The 18,569-nt window shown below is 45.0% G+C and overlaps 1 long non-coding RNA gene across 1 annotated transcript; it reads right to left on the reverse strand.

The window, feature by feature from the left end:
- Nucleotides 1-262: 262 nt before the first annotated feature.
- Nucleotides 263-14,479, reverse strand: LOC103278961 (uncharacterized). Its single transcript, XR_506451.3, has 3 exons — nucleotides 14,156-14,479; nucleotides 11,577-11,804; nucleotides 263-1,339 (listed from the first exon to the last, which is right to left on the reverse strand). It is a non-coding gene; the product is annotated as an uncharacterized LOC103278961 (long non-coding RNA).
- Between the last annotated feature and the right edge of the window lie 4,090 nt (nucleotides 14,480-18,569).

The following is an 18,569-nucleotide window of genomic DNA, read 5'->3' on the forward strand; positions in this document are numbered from 1 at the left end:
TACTAGGTAGTATCCATGCAATTCTTTTGGGCTGTTTAATGTTGCTGTGAGTCGCCTTGGGTCTATTGGGAGAAAGGCAAGCTAGAAATACCCGAAATAAATAAATAAATAAATAAATATTATTGATCTGCCTTCCGACTGACCAGGAGTACCTCTGTCTTGTCTGGATTAAGTTTCAATTTGTTTGCCCTCATCCAATCCATTACTGATGACAAGCACTGGTTTAGGATCAGGACAGCATCCTTGGCATTAAGTGGAAAGAAATAGTGGAGTCGGGTGTCATCTGCATGTAGGTGGCACCGCACTCAAAAACCCTGGATGACCTCTCCCAGTATATGTTAAACATATACATGAAAAATGGGGGGCGGGGGCGGGGTTAAATCAGAAATAGCTAAACCCTCTTCAACCTGTTTGGACAGGAGGCCCCCAGAACAGCTATATGCACATAGGTGGTCACACATATATATAACAGGTAATGTATCTCCAACCCAGTGGGGTATAACCAGATTCCTAAACAGTGCAATTTGTCTTGCCTTGTTCCTTTTCTCCTCTCTGGATTCCAAGCTGTTCTTGATACAGAAAATGAACATTCCTGTCTTCGCTGAAACAATAAGCAGAGAAGGTCACAAACATAATAGCTGCTGTTAACCCAGCAGGTTGTGCTTCAGGAACAAGTTCACAGGTTTACTAGATAACTGATGTTAATTATTATCTCTCTTCTAGCTGAATCAATAAACATAAAAGCATAACTACTGAAAATGACTTTCCATCATTTAAGCTACCTTTTCATCAAGCCTCTTGCTAGCTCCTGGAGCATCATTCAGTAACATATTAATGAAGGTGTGGGATGAGAGATGAATGGAAAGTTTGGGACCAGTGTTGTCTGATGTTTTTGAGTGGGCAGCACCTGGAAGGCTTTAGACATGATTTTCATGTGGGACTGATTATCAAACTAGAATACGAAAATAATTCCCTCCGCCCACTCATATACAAGCCACGCTCTCCACAAATGCATAACAGTATCAAATATTATAATGGGTACTCGCAAATGTGCCAACGTCTTTCTTATTGAACAAATAATTTCAGAATCCAAGAGTAGTGATTGCACTTTTTCTAGTGCTGCACAATGGTGGTGAAGGAAGACAGACGAAGGCTGAAGTCCCGCTGATGACACGTGACAACATAGCAATCCATTATTCCAGCATAAGTCACTTTTTCAAAATGGGAGGAGTGGCACTCGGGACAGCAGGAAAAGAGGACTGAAAGCTAGATGGGCTTCTTTGCCTCCTGATGAAGGGAGCTTTTGTTTCAATCCCCATCCTTTGCAAGGTCCATTTCCCTAAAAAATAATGCAAGTATTTTAAATAGACAGCAAGACACCAGGAAAAAAAATTCAGGGATGGAAAATGTGAGATTTCTAGGCTTGAACCTGGAGAATAATGGTTTTTTGCTAATTAAAAAACTTTACGCTTGATAAAGTTAAGTAATGAAATAGACACCTAGTAGACACCTACTAGGTCTTGTGGCCAGCATGACTGCATGGAGTACCGTTACCTTCCTGCCGAAGCGGTACCTATTGATCTACTCACATTTGCATGTTTTTGAACTGCTAAGTTGGCAAAAGCTGGAGCTAGCAATGGGAGCTCACTCTGTGCCGTCGATGTCATCATCATCATCATCATTTAATTACTTATTAATCGCCCTCCATCCACGATGCTCTAGGCGATTTACAAGATATGAATATATATGAATATATATTGTGACATACACATTTTTAAAATTAAAATCAGAATGTAGGTTTCTACTAACATCTAATAGATGTTGACCTTGAAGGAGCGCGCGGGGGGGGGGGGGGGCGACGGCTAACAGGGAGCTCTGGCGTGGGTCACGAAGAGTGAGAAGCGACTGAATGAAATAGAACAACTATCACACGGGCAGTAGTAATATTTAAAGTACAATTTATTTGAGTAATCTGCATTCAATTCAGGGTACTTTACTGTATATACTCGAGTATAAGCCTAGTTTTTCAGCCCTTTTTTAGGGCTGAAAAAGCTCCCCTCCACTTATACTCGAGTGAGGGTCCTGGCCAGCTTCTATTCAGGTCGGCTTATACTTGAGTACATAGGTATTCAGAGTTGGACAGTCTTATCTTATTAAAGTCTTATTATTATCTTAAATTACAGTTTTATATAAATATTCAAAAACATTTAACCTACTGATGCCTCAAATAATGCAATTTTATTAATATCTATTTTTATTTTTCAATTTGACCCGTAGCTGCTGCATTTCCCACCCTTGTCTTATACCCGAGTCTATAAGTTTTCCCAGTTTTTGTGGTAAAATTAGGTGCCTCGGCTTATATTCGGGTCAGCTTATACTCGAGTATATACGGTAAGTGTCCAGCTTCAATGTGTGTATTTGGTGAGAATCTGCAAGAATATTCTGTCACATGGTGTTAATTTTTTTGCGGCTGATCATCTTTTTAAAAAATATCCTGTGAAAATAACAATTGTACTTTGGGCTCTTTGACAGATTTCTTCCTACATTCATATGGAGAACAAAAAGACATACAGTATTTATATATTTTGTATAGCTTATGTTAAAACAGAGGTCCCCAAACTAAGGCCCGGGGGCCGGATGCGGCCCTCCGAGGTCATTTACCTGGCCCCCGCCCTCAGTTTTATAATATAATATATTGTATATACATATAATACAGTAGAGTCTCACTTATCCGACTTCCGCTTATCCGACACTCCGTATTATCCGACGCCATCTAGTGGCCAATTGGAAACATTGCATCCTTCACTCAATCCAAGGTGAGAGCTGTGGCTCTTTCCCTTTCGAAAAAACTGGAAGGAGGAAAACGCATCTCCGAAGGGAAGGGAGGGAAGGGGGGTGAATCATCCCATGGGGGGCCATTTATATGCGAGGGAGGGAGGGAGGAGGGGGAAAAAAGGAAACGCATGGCTCTTCCTCCCTCTTTCTCTTGGTGCAGGCAGAGCCTCGTGTCTCCAAACCGGCCTTGTTTCCAAATCAATGGCTCGTGATTGGAAGGAAAGAATGGGGAGGGAGAGAAGCCAAAGCAGCTGGCTGCCTTCTGTAATCTCCTTTCCTGGGTGGGTGGGCGGAGGACCCCCCTTTCCTCCTGCACACACACACACATTTTGCTCCAGATCCCCCTCTCTCTCTCCTTCCTTTTTCTCCCCCACGCACTCTTCTTCCTCCTCCTCCTCCTCCTCCCTCTTCTCCCTCTTTTACCCCTGTCAGCCTTGCAGCAACTTGCACTTCTGTCTTCCTCCTCATCCTCCTCTTTTAACCCAAGCAAGAATCATTAGAGGCATAGCACCCTAGAAACACAAGAGACCCCCTCCTCCCTTCAGAGGCTCTCCAGCCCAGCCCCGTTCTGCCAGGCTGGAAGGCACAAGCCAAGCCCTCCTCCCAACACAGAGCCACCCAGCTCCAGGTGAGATTCTGGAGACAGTTGACCAATATCAAATATTTAGCAAATTTTTGTTTCCCAGTGTTGCCATTGCTCTGCTCAATATGGGATTCTAGAGATGATTAATCTACAGTTTTTTCTTCGTGTACTCTGTGAATGCACACTAATGGAGAGGCTGCGCCTGCGCAGGTCCCAACGGAAAACTCTTCCCAAGCTGAAGTTTAAATTTAGGCGGTAGCCACGCCCCTCCGTCCCCGGAGGGCATATAAGGCAGCCCTCGGCGTCTCCTCCCCAGTTCCTTTTTTTCCGCCGCAAGGTTCACTTCGGATTCTCATGTCTACGACTCGCTTCAAGCGTTGCACTCAGTGTGCCGCTAAAATTCCTGATTCCGACGGCCACGCCAAGTGCCTCTACTGCCTCGGGGAGGCACATGTCGTCGGTACCTGCCGTTTCTGCCTGGCCCTAACGGCCCAGGCTAGGAAAAATAGAGCCGCGAGGCTTAGAGCGGCGCTCTACGAAAAATCGCTTGCCCCTGAACCCGCTCCGTCGACTTCAGGCACGAAGCCGCCGCTTGATCCGGGATCGATGTCGGCTCCAACAGCTAAAGCTCCCTCGGTCTCGTCTAAGGCGTCCAGAGCCTCCAGATCGTCTAAAGCCGCTAAACCACCGTGCACACTCACCACGGCCACGGTGTCGACACGTTCTGGTCGGGTCGGCCCTTCCTCGACATAGAGCTCGGTGGCTTCCGTATCCTCGGCTCGATCCCATCTCGGGGCTCCTCCGTCGACCTCTGCGATGAAGATCGCCCTTAAAAGGGCTCATGAGGAAGCTCGTCGGACCCAATCCGACTCAGCAATGGTCCCTCCCACACCGGGTAAATCCCTGAGGGTTCCATCGAAACAACCGCTCGCTAAGAAGAGGGCAACCCAACGCTCTTCCTCTTCTGCTTCCTCCAAGATGGACGTCCTTTCTTCGGCGACTTCCTCTAGGAGATCCTCTCCAATCGCTCCCGCTCAGCGACCTCGCCAACCTTCTCCTCAGCAACTTTCTGATGGCGAGTTGCAGGACTCACCCCACCACTCCACTCAGACAGTGGTCAGGGTGCCATCTCCTCGACCTGCCGTCTCTCATCGTTCGTCTCGTCAACAGCTTTTTCCCCCGACCTCGACACCGGAACGGGGTAGACAGACCACTCGCCTGGCTCGAGCGGCCCAGGCCTCGGCCTCCAAAGATACGCGGCCACAGATGGCTCCTGCTCTTGAGGCTTTGCCGCCACCAGAGACTGTGTTGTCATCTCCCCCTCAGTCCCCTCAAGGGGCTGGGGACGATGAGATCGATATAGATCGCCCTGATTCCGCTCTCTCGGCCTCGGTGGTATCCTTAGGCCTTGATCTCTCTCCTCCTCATGACGCCTATGAGGTGGACCCTCCTTCGCCTACCGACAACATTCGGGCCTTCTCCGAACAGATGATTAGAATGGCCGATGCCCTGGGTCTAGAAATCAAGCAGACTTCCAAGGCAGTGACTGACCCGGTCTTCAAACGGGTCCAAGCCCAGGCCCCTCCAGCCACGCTGTTGCCATTTTTGCCTTATCTCCTAGATGTCATCCAATCTTCGTGGAAGACTCCTTCCTCGATCCCTCCTACCTCGAAGAGAATCGAGTCTTGGTATCGTACAGACGACGACACTTTAGAATGGCTTAAACACCATCCCGACCCGAATTCCATGGTCGTTAAAGCTTCTCAGTCTTCCGGTCGCGAATCCACTACCCCTGCAGACAGAGAGGGCAAGAGGTTTGACGCGGTCGGTCGGAAGCTCTATTCCGGAGCCCTTCTACTCTGTAGAATGGCGAACTATGGGGCCTGTATGGGGGCATACCAGCAGATCCTTTGGGAAAAAGCTCAGCCCTTCTTCTCTAAATTGTCTGATGAAGACCGGTCCGTCATGTCCACCCTCCAACAAGAGGCCGACTCGCTAGCACATCATCAAATCCAGATGGCTAAGCATACGGGCGACACAGCCGGCAAAATGATCGCCCACGCCATTGCCATTCGTCGCCACGCCTGGCTGAGGTCGTCCGGCTTGTCTTCCTCCTCCAGGCAAGTCATCGAAGACCTCCCCTTCGACGCCATGGGCCTCTTTAATTCCGGTACGGATGACAAGCTCAAAACCAACCATGACTTTAAAGTTCTGGCCACTAAATGTGGTGACCAACCCCAAACACACCGCACCAAGTGGTTTCCTCAACGTTTTCGGCGCTTCCCGCCTCCCTCTTACCGCCAACAATCCTTCAGGCGTCCCTCGGTATCGAACAACCAGAACCGCCAACACCCTCGACGGGCGACTCAGCCGCAGAGACAACGCGGCCGTACCACCCCCACCGCTGGTCAACCTCACCGGCGCTCCTGACGCCATCTCTACCTCCAGAGACTCTTTCTTCGGTACCGATGCGGTTCTCACTCCTCTGCACCTCTCTCCTCCGCCAAATCAACCTCATGGTCTCTTTCTGGACCGCCTGGCTCCCTTCTTTCACCGTTGGAAATCTATTACTTCAGATGCCTGGGTTCTCAAAATTGTCCAAGAAGGCTATGCCTTAGAGTTCGAGGGGCTCCCGCCCACGGGACAGGTTCTCCTCTCCAACCCTTCTCGAGAAATTCTTGCAGAGGTCGACGCCCTCCTCGCCAAAGGGGCTATTCGGCCCTCTCCATCGGTACGGGACCCTCAAAGCTTCTTCTCCAGATACTTCACGGTCCCGAAGAGAGGCGGGGGCCTCCGCCCCATTCTGGACTTACGTATGCTCAATACCTTCATACGCCCGACCAAGTTCAGGATGGTGTCCATCGCCTCCATCCTCCCGATGCTTCAACGCGGGGACTACTTCGTGTCTATAGACCTACGAGACGCTTATTTCCACGTAGCGATTCGAGAAGCCCACAGGCGCTTCCTCTGCTTCAAAGTTCTCGACCAAACCTACCAGTTCACCGTTTTACCCTTTGGCCTCGTTACGGCCCCAAGGGTCTTTACCAAAGTCGTCGCTGTTGTGGCTGCCCACCTCCGGCTCCAGGGGATCACAGTCTTCCCTTATCTAGACGACTGGCTTCTGGTCGAATCCGACCCTGCCCTCCTCCGACGTCACGTCGACTACACCCTCTCTCTTCTAAAATCTCTCGGTCTCCAGCTAAACCACGACAAATCTCACCTCACCCCGTCGAACAAAATTCGCTTCATCGGTGCCCTGTTCGACTCAATCGCTCGGACTGTCTCCCTCCCGCTCGACAGGTTTCTAGCCCTTCGCCAACAAATCATCTTCTGCGAGACCCACCGGAGGGTTCGGGCTCTATCCATCCAGGTACTGCTCGGCCACATGGCCTCCACAGTCCTCACGACCCCGTTTGCCAGGCTCCATCTCCGGACCCTACAGAGGTGGTTTATAGACGTTTTCAAGCCATTTCGCCACCCCAACTCGAGGTTTCTCTCGGTCCCGCCCCACGTTTGTCGGTCGCTTCTCTGGTGGAAATCCCTCTCCAACGTCTGCAGGGGTCTCCCGTTCCACCCGATTCCCCCCTCCACCACCATAACCACGGACTCATCCAATTTCGGCTGGGGAGCCCACATGAAGGGTCTCACTGTTCGAGGCCTCTGGTCTCCCTCCGAGAAGGCCAATCACATAAACTTTCTGGAACTCCTTGCTATCTTCAAGGCTCTGAAAGCTTTCTCCCGCCTGATCTCCCAAAGCTCTGTCCTCGTCCAATCAGACAACACAGTAGCAGTCTTCTACATCAACAAACAGGGCGGCACGGGTTCAAGGAAGCTGATGCTCCTCTCCTCCCAGCTGTGGTATTGGTGCATAGCCCGCAACATCCAAATCTCGGCGATTCACCTTCCCGGAATCCAGAACAACTTGGCAGACGCCCTCAGCAGGATGACGACTTCCTCCCACGAGTGGATGCTCGACCCCGAGACTCTTCTTTCTCTTTTTCGCAAATGGGGCTTCCCCACTCTAGACCTTTTCGCTTCTCCCCACAATGCTCAGCTGCCTCGATACGGGGCAAGACTTCCCCCGTCCTCCTCTCCAGGCTGCCTGGGAGACGCCTTCCTTCTGGACTGGTCGGCGGAACCGATCTACCTCTTTCCGCCTTTTCCTCTCATACCAAAGGTCCTACAGAAACTCCGGTCGGTACCGACGTCGGCGATCCTGATAGCTCCAGCCTGGCCCCGTCAACCTTGGTTCCCGGCTCTTCTTCATCTCTCCAGAGCGACCTTCTTCACTCTGCCCCTTCTACCTCACCTCTTGTCCAGGGAGAACGGCCAGATCCTGCACCCGGATCTCCCCTCTCTACATCTCACTGCTTGGAGGATTCTCGCCTGACCTCCCTCCCGCACAACCTACAGGAGGTCCTCCGCGCAGCCCACAAGCCGGCTACAACCAGGGCCTACACTTATAAAGTTTCTCGCTTTCGTTCCTTTCTCCGCTCCCGGGGAATTACTGCCTTCCCAACCTCGGTACCGATTGTGCTGGACTTCCTCATGTCTCTGGCAGACCAAAAACTTTCTCTTGCTTCTATGAAATCTTACTTGGCCGCTCTATCCTGGTGTTTTCAACAACATGGTAGACCGTCGTTGTTCTCCGATCACCTTGTCAAAACCTTCTTAAAAGGGTACAATAACATCTGCCCACCGTCTCAACCTCCTACTCCGGGGTGGAACCTCGAGCTCGTGCTTTCCCAGCTCACTGCCTCCCCTTTTGAACCACTGGCTTCGACCGACCTACGTCTCCTTTCTTGGAAAGTTGCCTTCCTGGTGGCCATAACCTCGGCGCGCAGACCCTCGGAGCTGGCGGCCCTTCGGGTTGATGAACCTTACCTCCGTTTTCATCATGACCGCGCCGTTCTCCGTCCGGACATCACCTTCCTTCCCAAGGTGGTCTCGGCTTTTCACCTTAACCAGGACATTGTCCTTCCCGCTTTCTTCCCGGACCCCTCGTCTCCCCTTGAGCGGAGACTGCACCTCCTTGATGTGCGTAGAGCACTTCTTTTCTATCGGGACCGTACTAAGGACATTCGAAAGACCCCAAAACTTTTTGTGGCCCATGCTCCAGATAAACTGGGCAATCCTATTTCTTCACAAAGACTGTCCCATTGGATCGCTCAGGCCATTGAACTAGCCTATGAACTAGCCAAACGACCTCCCCCTCCGTCGGTCCGCCCGCGTTTGACGAGAGGTCTCTCCACGTCGACTGCCTTCCTAAGGGGCATCCCCCTGGACTCCATTTGCAGGGCAGCGATCTGGTCCAACCCCCTTACATTTGTGTCTCACTATAGGGTAGACCAAAAAACTTTAAAGGATTCAGCCTTTGCTAGGGCAGTCTTATCTTCATGCTTGTCCTAAACCTTATGCATTTATGACTTCTCTGTGGATGTTTTCTCATGCGACTCTTTTGTCGATTTCCCTGTTCGGTACATGTTTGCACTGTTCTCTTTGACAATTTGTGCCTTATTTGCAACTGCCTTCCCCCCTTGGGGGAATGATGTTCCTACTTGCACATGTGCTCTTAAATGGTTATATCATGCCTTACCGGGTTGCTCTCGGTGTTTGGTGTGTGTTAATGCAATACTTTAATGGGTCCTCGGACCATGTTTTGATGTTTAATAAACATATGTTTGGACATTTTCTCGTTGTCAGGGTTTGCTTAGCCCGCCTCCGAGACCTAAGCTTGCTAGTCTCCATTAGTGTGCATTCACAGAGTACACGAAGAAAAAGGACAGGTTGCTTACCTGTAACCATGTTTCTTCGAGTGTACTCTGTGAATTCACACAAGCCCGCCCTTCCTTCCCCTCTGGCAAACCCTCTTCCTTTCTCGTTGCCTTAGCGGCGTAGGAACTGGGGAGGAGACGCCGAGGGCTGCCTTATATGCCCTCCGGGGACGGAGGGGCGTGGCTACCGCCTAAATTTAAACTTCAGCTTGGGAAGAGTTTTCCGTTGGGACCTGCGCAGGCGCAGCCTCTCCATTAGTGTGAATTCACAGAGTACACTCGAAGAAACATGGTTACAGGTAAGCAACCTGTCCATATTAGTGTGTTCCCAGCTTCCAGGGGTTTTGTATTTCAAACAGGATGTTTTGGTGCTTAATTTGTAAAACCATAATGTAATTTGACATTCAATAGGCTTTTCCTTAAACCCTCCTTATTATCCAACATATTCGCTTATCCAACGTTCTGCCGGCCCGTTTATGTTGGATAAGTGAGACTCTACTGTATTGATAATAATATTATAATGTAATACAATATAACAGTAATAATAATACCATATAATAATATTAATTATATATTCTATATTACATATAATATTACTAATAATATTACAGTATAGTGGTATAGTTCAGTATAGTAATATATAATACTAATATTGTGCTATGCTAATAATATAATATATTGTATGTACATATAATTTGTAAGCCACTCTGAGTGCCCTTTGGGGTGAGAAGGGTGTGATACAAATGTAGTAAATAAATGCAGTAAATAAATAATAAATAAATTTTAGACTTAGGCTCGCCCAAAGTCTGAAATGACTTGAAGGCACACAACAACAACAACAACAACAACAACAACAACAACAACAACCCTAATTAACTTGATGTCTCATTGGCCAGAAGCAGGACCACACTTCCCATTGAAATCCTGATAAATGTATGTTGGTTAAAATTGTTTTTATTTTTAAATATTGTATTGTTCTTTCATTGTTGTTGTTGTTGTTGTTTGTTCACTACAAATAAGACATATGCAGTGTGCATCGGAATTTGTTTGTATTTTTTTCAAATGATAATCCGGCCCGTCAACAGTCTGAAGGATTGTGGACCGGCCCTCGGCTTAAAAAGTTTGAGGACCCCTGTGTTAAAAGAACACTGAGAGGAGTGGGGGGTTTGGAATGAAAGTGGCCTCACTTCTCTGTGCTCACGCACTCCTCTCAATGAGCCAGATTGCCCCCTCTCTATTGTCACCAGCTGACTGCTGTGTACATTCTGATTTTAATTTCTAAAATGTGTATGTCACAAAATATATTTATATCAGCGGGACGGGGTGAGCTGTCCTTGCTAGCTCCAGCTTCTGCCAACCTAGCAGTTCAAAAACATGCAAATGTGAGTAGATCAATAGGTACCACTTTTGCAGGAAGGTAACAGCGCTCCATGCAGTCATGCCGCACACATGACCTAGTAGGCGTCTACGGACAATGCCGGCTCTTCGGCTTAGAAATGGAAATGAGCACCACTCCCCAGAGTCGGACTCGACTAGACTTAATGTCAAGGGGAGACCTTTACCTTTACTTACTGTATATCAGGCCCCTTGAACCATAAGAATTGCAATAATTACTGTTAATAACTTGTTCTCGAATTGCCCCACCCCTTAAAAATCAATCCCCAATGTGTGCCCCACATTGGAAGCGAAGGCTCTAGACTCAAACAAAATCAAACTTCTGTAGGCTCCACTAGCTGGTCGGCTCTTCCTCATTAACAACTTTGCAATCATGACTATGCCTGTGATGTCGAAAAGCAGGCGAGGAGCCGGGATCAGCTCCTGCTTGCTTTTGTGTCGAGGTGATTTTTGTAGGTGATTTTGCTTGTTTCTTTTTGTGTGTGTGTGTGTTTTGTTTTTTTTTTGCAGAAGGAAGATTTGTTTTATTGCTGCGGCGTGGATGGAGTCGAGAGGGAAATACATGGCAACGACCATCCCAACGAGACTTACTTTATGTACCAGGTCCTAGAGAAGTGCACTTGGAAAGGACCAGACGCAGAGCTTTTTCTATTTCTGCCCCTGCCTTATGGAATGCCTTGCCGCCCTATATGAGAGCCATGCGTGAGTTAGGGCCTTTTACCCTAGCACTCAAGACCTGGCTCTTTACTAGAGCTTTTAATCTATGTTAATTTTATCAATAATTGTATGTATGTATTTTTATCCTTTACAATTTTATCTTGTAAATCGCCTAAAGCATCGTGGATGGAGGGCAATTAATAAGTAATTAAATGATGATTATGATGATAGTTCTATAGGGGAGGAATAATAATAAAACGTTATAATAAAACTTTATTTGTATTATTTGGAAAGCAGGGGAAAGCATTATTAGGAGTGGGAACCCGACTTACCCCTGCAAGATCTGTCTTTGGGAATGGCCACAACATTTCCCCGTATTCTTCCAGCTGTCCTCTGCTTCTCAACGTTTTCTTCAATCAGGAGTCAGGGAACACCCAACTCCTGAAAATGGACTATGCTCTCTATCTTTGCATGCTGGTAAGACAGATTTTCACAGTCAAACACCAGAAGTGACTGTGCATCACAGGAAAGCCTTCGTTGGAATCTGTTTTGCCAGTGTACTAAGATGGTAAGAAAACGGGAGACATTAGAGTGGGATAAGGCCCCCAGTGGCGCAGCGAGTTAAACCACTGAGCTGCTGAACTTGCTGACCGAAAGGTTGGAGGTTCGAATCTGGGGAGTGAGGTGAGCTCCCACTGTTAGCCCCAGTTTCTGCCAACCTAGCAGTTCGAAAACATGCAAATGTGGGTAGATCAATAAGTACTGCTCCGGCGGGAAGGTAACAGCACTCCATGCAGTCATGCTGGCCACATAATTTGGAGGTGTCTACGGACAATCACAGCTCTTCAGCTTAGAAATGGAAATGAGAACCAACCCCCAGAATTGGACACGACTAGACTTGACATCAGGGGAAACCTTTATCTTTTACTAAGGTCCTTAGTGTCATGTTGTGATTGTGATGTCCATACTGGGAATGTATATCCTTCTTGTTGCAAGTCCATTAGCTTCCTTCACGTGTAGGTAACATGTGTGCATTTGTGCTCACCATCCCTAATTGGTGAGCAAAGGTCACGTTTCCAGGAAAAAATATGGACATAGTTTTTATGCCAATTTCATGTTTTCTGTTTGTGTTTTTCATCCTTGGCCGAAGCACTCAGTGTGGAATCAGTAGACATTTCGCACATCCGGTCTCAGCATAATGCGTCTGTGAAAGCCGGTACATCAACAGGTGAACAATAATCTAATGTTATCTATCAGCTAAGTAAATTGCCTCAAGATCATTTCATAGGAAAATGACTTGTCACTGTTATTAAACTCAAGGTAAAAGGTATTTATGATCATTATTAAGAGTATATAAGGGAGTTATTTAAAGTTAATTATTAATTGTGGCATACTGGCATACAAAAGAAATCAGATTTATCTATGGCCCCTTCCACACAGCTGTATAAAATCCGTATAGAACTGGATTATATGGCAATGTGGACTCAAATAACCTAGTTCAAAATAGAGGTTGTGGGTTATCTGCCTTGATATTCTGGGTTGTATGGCTGTATGGAAGGGCCCACATAAATCTTGAATGTATAGTGGTATAATCCCTTTAAAAATAAATGGTACTATTTATTTACAATCCTTTAAAAATAAATAGTACGTACAAATGGACGTGAATCAATATACAGATTGCATTCAAATTCTGAAAATAAGCTTTGCTGTGTTTATTTGTTTATGAAATTCATATGGATATTTACATTCTATTGCATTTGCTACTATATGTCCAGTGAGAATCTGAGATCAATTTTATCTTAATTTGGCTATCATAACATTTTTTTTCCTTTTCTGATCCTACACTTTTCAATAATACCATGCTAAAGACTATATACAACAGGTCTTGGGAAATCCTCTCCCTTCCCAGCAAGCCGGGCAACTTTTCCAAGTTGTGATAGAGAACATATAAGTCATATTGTTTGTGCTAACAAAACATTAAGGAGAAAATATAATACTGTTGAGATATAGTAAGATCAGTAGAGAAATTACAAGAATTGAACTTCAGACAAATGTTCAAAATTTTTGAATTAATTAATATTGTTTGTGAACAGGTGAAAATTTTAAAACGAAGGGGGAAATATAGCAAAATACTATGTTGAAAAAAGTTGGAATACAATAAGATTGATGTAGATTAAAATGAAAAATGGGGGGACATTGAAAGATAAGATATAGTTAATTCAAATTAAAAAGGAGTTAAATTTGGAGAGATATTAATAACCTAAAGTTGGATTTACAAAGCTTGAAATGAATTATAATTCTGATAAAAATTGATAAATTGTTGATATGAATATGAAAACTAGTCGTGGTTATGTATTAATTTTGAATAAATTGGTTTATATTTAGCAGAAGCTGAAATGCAATAAGTTGAACAAGAAGTATAAGTATTTGTTTGAAAACTGCCTTTGCTTGAGGAGAGAAGAAAAGTCCGCTGTGTTTTTAACAGATTTTTGTTTTGTTTTTTGGCTTTTTTTCACTATTTTGTTTGTTTTTTTAAACAGGGGGATAGAGATTAGTTAGTCTGTATTGGTGGGTATGGGGAAAATTAAGAAATGGACTCTTATGTAGTTCTTGTTTTAGCATTTATATTTTTAGTTTATGATTGACTTTGAACATTTAATAAAATAATAATAAAAACTGGAGCTGTGCGCGGAACCGTTTCCCTTCATTTCATCTGTTCTTTCATTACTTTCGTTACTTTTGGGAGCACATAACAGGATTTTCCCCCTACGAAAATCACCTCGACACAAAAGCAAGCAGGAGTTGATCCCGGCTCCTCGCCTGCTTTTCGACATCACAGTTTAATCTTTTCTATGTATCCCCTTGCAAACAAAAAGAAAACCCTCATTCCCTGAAAGCTACTAACAGTTACCTCTCCTCTTCCAGGAGGTCGTTGCTCTTCCATACCTGGAAGTGGGAAGCCTCTTTAAAATACCTTGGATGAGTGTGTGGTTGCTAGCAGCTGAGCACCTCCTCTAGAGTAAAAAAACAGCTTTAAGAACTTGCTTTCCTCATTTAAATGCCTTGGAATGGAAAGAGTATGTGGCTGCTAACGTGCGAGAATCTCCTCTAGAGTCAGAAATGGCTTTAAGAACTTGCTTGCCTCCTTTAAATGCCTTGGAATTGAAATAGTATGTGGATGCTAACATGTGAGCATCTCCTCTAGAGTAAGAAACGGCTTTAAGAACTTGCTTGCCTCTTTTAAATGCCATGGAATGGAAAGAGTATGTGGCTGCTAATGTGCGAACGTTTCCTCTAGAGTCAGAAATGGCTTTAAGAACTTGCTTTCCTCCTTTAAATGCCTTGGAATGGAAAGAGTGTGTGGCTGCTAACGTGCAAGCATCTCCTCTAGAATAAGAAACAGCTTTAAGAACTTGCTTATTTCCTTGAAGTGCCTTTGAAAGAGTGTGTGTGTGGCGTGCAGGCCCTAGAGAGAAAGCACCTACACCTAAGCACCTCTCCTCTAGAGTAGAACAGCTTAAATGCCAAAAATGATGGGAAGGGGAGCCTAGGAAGCCTCCCCCCCCCCCCCCCCCCCGCATAATGGGCTGATAGAAAATGGATCTTTTGGCACCCAGAGTGAAAATAGATATCTGCCCTCCCAATTTCAGGAGGCTCCAAAAAACGGATTGGGGCCCCCACCAAAAGCCGGGACATGAAACGGGTCAAGGTTTACCCCAAATGCACAACCCTAATAAAAACAAATTGGAAAAAGATATTTGTTCTTAGAAGCATATCTCTTATCGCTGTAAAACTGTGATTTGTTTGTTTAGGAAAATATGGGGAAAATTATTGAGTATATCTTTAATGAAGGAAAGGGGTACAAGCCAGCAACAATGGAATGAAATGTTGGACTTGTGAAGCAATATGAGTTTGTTGGTCCTCATGGCACAAAATAAGGGTAAGGGGAAGAGGGGGGGGAAATAATAATAATAATAATAATAATAATAATAATAATAATAATAACTGAACTGTTTGTTGGAAATGAAAGCTATGGACTTGTCAACATCAGAAGAGGAATTTTCCAGGGGGATTCATTGTCCCCTCTGCTTTTCATTATTGCCATGATCCCTCTGTCAACAATCTTACAAAAAACAAATCTCGGCTATCAAACATCTAAGAAATCTCACAAAATTTCACATCTGATGTACATGGATGACCTGAAGCTGTATGGGAAAACGGAAAATGAAATCCAGTCTCTGACCAACACTGTCTGAATTTTTAGCACTGATATCAGCATGGAGTTTGGTTTGGACAAATGTTCGACAGTGGCATTGAAGAAAGGAAAAATCATTGAAAGTGAGGGCATAAATATGCCTAATGGCCAAACAATAAAGTGTCACCAGCCAGAGGCCTATAAATATCTGGGCATACTACAGCTGGACAACATCAAGCATGAACATGTGAAAACTGTGGTCAGCAAAGAATACACACAAAGGGTCAGAAAAATTCTCAAAAGCAAGCTCAATGGAGTCAACATCATCAAGGCCATAAACCCCTGGGCCATGCCTGTCATAAGATATACTGCTGGCATCATAAATTGGACACAGGCGGAACTGGACAATTTGGACAGAAAAACAAGAAAACTCATGACCATTCATCATTCACTGCACCCTTGCAGTGATGTTGACCGGCTATATCTGCCTAGAAGATCAGGGGGCAGAGGACTCTTACAAGTAAAACAAGCAGTCAAAGAAGAAGAACATGCCCTGGCAGAATATGTAAAGCAAAGTGAAGAACCTGTTTTGATTGAAGTCAAAAATCAGAAACTCCTCAAAGCACAGCAAACAAAAAACCAGTACAAGAAAACCGCACTACAAACTAGAGCTGACAGCTGGCACAACAAAACATTACATTGAAAGTTCCTTGACAAAATTGAAGGAAAAGCTGATAAGGAGAAGACCTGGCTATGGCTCACGAATGGGACCCTGAAGAAGGAGACAGAAGGCCTGATCCTTGCAGCCCAGGAGCAAGCCATCAGAACAAATGCAATTAAGGCCAAGATCGAAAAATCAGCTGATGACCCAAAATGCAGACTGTGCAAGGAAACCGACTAAACCATTGATCATATCCTCAGCTGCTGTAAGAAAAACGCACAGACAGACTACGCACAGAGGCACAACCATGTGGCCCAAATAATTCATTGGAACTTATGCCTCAAGTACCACCTCCCAGCAGCAAAGAACTGGTGGGATCACAAACCTGCAAAAGTATTGGAAAATGAGCATGCAAAGATACTGTGGGACTTCTGAATCCAGACTGACAAAGTTCTGGAACACAACATACCAGACATCACAGTTGTGGAAAAGAAAAAGGTTTGGATCATTGATGTCGCCATCCCAGGGGACAGTCGCATTGACGAAAAACAACAAGAAAAACTCAGCTGCTATCAGGACCTCAAGATTGAACTTCAAAGACTCTGGCAGAAACCAATGCAGGTGGTCCCGGTGGTGATCGGCACATTGGGTGCCGTGCCAAAAGATCTCAGCCGGCATTTGGAAACAATAGGCATTGACAAAATCACTATCTGTCAACTGCAAAAGGCCACCCTGCTGGGATCTGCACGCATCATCCGAAAATACATCACATAGCCCTAGATACTTGGGAAGTGTTCGACTTGTGATTTTGTGATACGAAATCCAGCATATCTATCTTGTTTGCTGTGTCATAATATAATAATATAAAAACATGTATAAGTAGATAAATTGTGTGTAGTAGTAAAATTGTGATTTGAAGGAGCCTCATCACATAGGCCTCCTCTCCTGCTACAGCTGTGTAAATACACTATTCAAGTTGGATTGCTTTCTTTCATACAGTAACTTCAGAACCATATCGGGATTGCAAGGTCTGTTTGCACGAAAATCGTATCACAGACAGCATTTTGACTGCCCATCCACTACCTCCCCCAAAGCATTATCATCACACCTTTTCATCATGGTATTATAGCATTGTAGCACTGTAGTGTTATAGCATTGTAATACCACCCTTTCCCTAACATTCAATGCGATCCCAGCAAAGAAGCCCTATGATTGCCTTTTCCTTTGCAAAAAGCCACTTCTCAGTACACTGACTTAAAACATTTTGATGCAATATGTACTGTAGCATGAATCTGTTTTGTCCTTCACTCTGCTAACGTTGTTGTGGGTATTTTCCATCAAAGTAATGTTTTTGTGCTATCTCAGGTTCCCCTTGGGTGCATAGACTTCTCTGCCACCTCTTTCCTCTGTGTGGCCTCACCTTGCTTCCTGACAGGTTAGCACAAGGCTAGTTACTTGGTTACTTGAGAGATAATAGTGTAGTATCTTAAGAACAAAACTTGGCTGCTGACTTGACCCCTTTGCTCATGTGTATCACTTCCCCTCTGTTGCTAAACTTAGCTCATGGACTTTTCCCTTATTTTCCCTTGCTTGAGTTAATTCAAAGATAATATTGCATTGGCTCGCCTCTATATTTGTCGGTAGTAACTTGTGAAACTGTCCAATTTCAGATTAGCAATAAATGATTCATTCAACATTCCCAGTGAATTTTCTGACTAATTTATATTTTGTCGGTAAGAAGTTTAATTTTTAAAAGCAAATATATTATCAGGGCAGGCTTTTTCCACCTCCCCAATAGAGTCACTGTGTTGTCGAGCATGATACCCCCCACCCACAATGATTTATGGTTTCCCAAAGGCATCAGAATAAAAACACAATTTTAATTCCTTTAAAAAATGTCTCTGGACTTCCGCAATTGTGGAGAAGAAGGATGCCGGCAGCGGACTAGCAGCAATTCGCCCATAAAGACTATATTGTTTCCAAACCCTTAATAAAACATATCTTTCTTTCAACTTTCTGCCTATTTTGTATCCTTTAATGCTATTTCTATTCCTGTATGTGTATATAATATATATGATTTATACCAAGACAGACCTCAAGACAAACATAATGCAATGTGTGCGGCTTGATGAATCCAAGACTGGAGTTAAAATTGCTGGAAGAGACATGAACAACCTCAGATATGCAGATGATAGCACTTTGTTGGCTGAAAGCGAGGAGGAGCTGAGGAGCCTTATCACCAAGGTGAAAGAAGAAAGTGCAAAAGCTGGGTTGCAGTTAAACATCAAGAAAACCAAGATTATGGCAACCAGACTGATTGATAACTGGCAAATAGAGGGAGTAAACCTGGAGGCAGTGACAGACTTTATATTTCTAGGTGTGAAGATTACTGTAGATGCAGACTGCAGCCAGGAAACCAGAAGACGTTTACTTCTTGGGCGGAGAGCAATGACCAACCTTGATAAAATA

Source organism: Anolis carolinensis, chromosome 5 (assembly GCF_035594765.1).
Source record: "Anolis carolinensis isolate JA03-04 chromosome 5, rAnoCar3.1.pri, whole genome shotgun sequence".
NCBI lineage: Eukaryota > Metazoa > Chordata > Lepidosauria > Squamata > Dactyloidae > Anolis > Anolis carolinensis.